The sequence below is a fragment of the Hypomesus nipponensis genome, chromosome 5 (genome assembly GCF_054491055.1).
Source record: "Hypomesus nipponensis isolate SF chromosome 5, ASM5449105v1, whole genome shotgun sequence".
Classification (NCBI taxonomy): domain Eukaryota; kingdom Metazoa; phylum Chordata; class Actinopteri; order Osmeriformes; family Osmeridae; genus Hypomesus; species Hypomesus nipponensis.
This window is the reverse complement of record NC_140365.1, coordinates 15,557,501-15,560,000: the sequence shown is the minus strand read 5'-3', so window position 1 is coordinate 15,560,000 and position 2,500 is coordinate 15,557,501. Positions and strand designations below refer to the sequence as shown.

Genomic DNA, 2,500 nt, shown 5'->3' with positions numbered 1-2,500 from the left:
TGGGAATACCAGGTGCTGTATGCTCTTTTGCTCATTCACTTAGAAACTGAAATCTTGCAATATGCACAAGTAGTCCTTCATGAAAGGGGCTGGAAGCTGTTTTCATTTTGACACGAGAGAGAGAGAGAGAGACCACCTTGCATTGTCAATTGCTAAATCTGTATATGGATAAGTAGCCTATGGTTGTCAACTTATTTCGTACGGCCATACCAGCCTGGCAACGCCCGATCTCGTCTGATCTCGGAAGCTAAGCAGGGTCGGGCCTGGTTAGTACTTGGATGGGAGACCGCCTGGGAATACCAGGTGCTGTATGCTCTTTTGCTCATTCACTTAGAAACTGACATCTTGCAATATGCACAAGTAGTCCTTCATGAAAGGGGCTGGAAGCTGTTTTCATTTTGACACGAGAGAGAGAGAGAGAGAGAGAGAGAGAGAGACTACCTTGCATTGTCAATTGCTAAATCTGTATATGGATAAGTAGCCTATGGTTGTCAACTTATTTCGTACGGCCATACCAGCCTGGCAACGCCCGATCTCGTCTGATCTCGGAAGCTAAGCAGGGTCGGGCCTGGTTAGTACTTGGATGGGAGACCGCCTGGGAATACCAGGTGCTGTATGCTCTTTTGCTCATTCACTTAGAAACTGAAATCTTGCAATATGCACAAGTAGTCCTTCATGAAAGGGGCTGGAAGCTGTTTTCATTTTGACACGAGAGAGAGAGAGAGAGACCACCTTGCATTGTCAATTGCTAAATCTGTATATGGATAAGTAGCCTATGGTTGTCAACTTATTTCGTACGGCCATACCAGCCTGGCAACACCCGATCTCGTCTGATCTCGGAAGCTAAGCAGGGTCAGGCCTGGTTAGTACTTGGATGGGAGACCGCCTGGGAATACCAGGTGCTGTATGCTCTTTTGCTCATTCACTTAGAAACTGACATCTTGCAATATGCACAAGTAGTCCTTCATGAAAGGGGCTGGAAGCTGTTTTCATTTTGACACGAGAGAGAGAGAGAGAGAGAGAGACTACCTTGCATTGTCAATTGCTAAATCTGTATATGGATAAGTAGCCTATGGTTGTCAACTTATTTCGTACGGCCATACCAGCCTGGCAACGCCCGATCTCGTCTGATCTCGGAAGCTAAGCAGGGTCGGGCCTGGTTGGTACTTGGATGGGAGACCGCCTGGGAATACCAGGTGCTGTATGCTCTTTTGCTCATTCACTTAGAAACTGACATCTTGCAATATGCACAAGTAGTCCTTCATGAAAGGGGCTGGAAGCTGTTTTCATTTTGACACGAGAGAGAGAGAGAGAGAGAGAGACCACCTTGCATTGTCAATTGCTAAATCTGTATATGGATAAGTAGCCTATGGTTGTCAACTTATTTCGTACGGCCATACCAGCCTGGCAACGCCCGATCACGTCTGATCTCGGAAGCTAAGCAGGGTCGGGCCTGGTTAGTACTTGGATGGGAGACCGCCTGGGAATACCAGGTGCTGTATGCTCTTTTGCTCATTCACTTAGAAACTGACATCTTGCAATATGCACAAGTAGTCCTTCATGAAAGGGGCTGGAAGCTGTTTTCATTTTGACACGAGAGAGAGAGAGAGAGAGAGAGAGAGAGAGAGACTACCTTGCATTGTCAATTGCTAAATCTGTATATGGATAAGTAGCCTATGGTTGTCAACTTATTTCGTACGGCCATACCAGCCTGGCAACGCCCGATCTCGTCTGATCTCGGAAGCTAAGCAGGGTCGGGCCTGGTTGGTACTTGGATGGGAGACCGCCTGGGAATACCAGGTGCTGTATGCTCTTTTGCTCATTCACTTAGAAACTGAAATCTTGCAATATGCACAAGTAGTCCTTCATGAAAGGGGCTGGAAGCTGTTTTCATTTTGACACGAGAGAGAGAGAGAGAGACCACCTTGCATTGTCAATTGCTAAATCTGTATATGGATAAGTAGCCTATGGTTGTCAACTTATTTCGTACGGCCATACCAGCCTGGCAACGCCCGATCTCGTCTGATCTCGGAAGCTAAGCAGGGTCGGGCCTGGTTAGTACTTGGATGGGAGACCGCCTGGGAATACCAGGTGCTGTATGCTCTTTTGCTCATTCACTTAGAAACTGACATCTTGCAATATGCACAAGTAGTCCTTCATGAAAGGGGCTGGAAGCTGTTTTCATTTTGACACGAGAGAGAGAGAGAGAGAGAGAGAGAGAGACTACCTTGCATTGTCAATTGCTAAATCTGTATATGGATAAGTAGCCTATGGTTGTCAACTTATTTCGTACGGCCATACCAGCCTGGCAACGCCCGATCTCGTCTGATCTCGGAAGCTAAGCAGGGTCGGGCCTGGTTAGTACTTGGATGGGAGACCGCCTGGGAATACCAGGTGCTGTATGCTCTTTTGCTCATTCACTTAGAAACTGAAATCTTGCAATATGCACAAGTAGTCCTTCATGAAAGGGGCTGGAAGCTGTTTTCATTTTGACACGAGA

At 46.9% G+C, this 2,500-nt stretch overlaps 9 non-coding genes across 9 annotated transcripts in view; all 9 read left to right on the top strand.

The window, feature by feature from the left end:
• The window catches only part of LOC146290781 (5S ribosomal RNA), a 119-nt gene extending 95 nt beyond the window's left edge, over window positions 1-24 (top strand). The window contains exon 1 of the ribosomal RNA XR_014755879.1: window positions 1-24. This exon is cut by the window's left edge and continues 95 nt beyond it. This is a non-coding gene — a ribosomal RNA (5S ribosomal RNA).
• Window positions 25-196: 172 nt separating this feature from the next.
• Window positions 197-315, top strand: LOC146290780 (5S ribosomal RNA). The gene has a single exon (XR_014755877.1). It is a non-coding gene; the product is annotated as a 5S ribosomal RNA (ribosomal RNA).
• A 186-nt stretch (window positions 316-501) lies between these two features.
• On the top strand, window positions 502-620 carry LOC146290779 (5S ribosomal RNA). The gene has a single exon (XR_014755876.1). It is a non-coding gene; the product is annotated as a 5S ribosomal RNA (ribosomal RNA).
• Window positions 621-792: 172 nt separating this feature from the next.
• LOC146290778 (5S ribosomal RNA) lies at window positions 793-911 on the top strand. Its single transcript, XR_014757296.1, has one exon. It is a non-coding gene; the product is annotated as a 5S ribosomal RNA (ribosomal RNA).
• A 178-nt stretch (window positions 912-1,089) lies between these two features.
• Window positions 1,090-1,208, top strand: LOC146290777 (5S ribosomal RNA). Its single transcript, XR_014757482.1, has one exon. It is a non-coding gene; the product is annotated as a 5S ribosomal RNA (ribosomal RNA).
• A 178-nt stretch (window positions 1,209-1,386) lies between these two features.
• On the top strand, window positions 1,387-1,505 carry LOC146290776 (5S ribosomal RNA). The gene has a single exon (XR_014756907.1). It is a non-coding gene; the product is annotated as a 5S ribosomal RNA (ribosomal RNA).
• A 188-nt stretch (window positions 1,506-1,693) lies between these two features.
• Window positions 1,694-1,812, top strand: LOC146290775 (5S ribosomal RNA). The gene has a single exon (XR_014757480.1). It is a non-coding gene; the product is annotated as a 5S ribosomal RNA (ribosomal RNA).
• A 172-nt stretch (window positions 1,813-1,984) lies between these two features.
• On the top strand, window positions 1,985-2,103 carry LOC146290774 (5S ribosomal RNA). Its single transcript, XR_014755875.1, has one exon. It is a non-coding gene; the product is annotated as a 5S ribosomal RNA (ribosomal RNA).
• Window positions 2,104-2,287: 184 nt separating this feature from the next.
• LOC146290773 (5S ribosomal RNA) lies at window positions 2,288-2,406 on the top strand. Its single transcript, XR_014755874.1, has one exon. It is a non-coding gene; the product is annotated as a 5S ribosomal RNA (ribosomal RNA).
• Window positions 2,407-2,500: the final 94 nt, after the last annotated feature.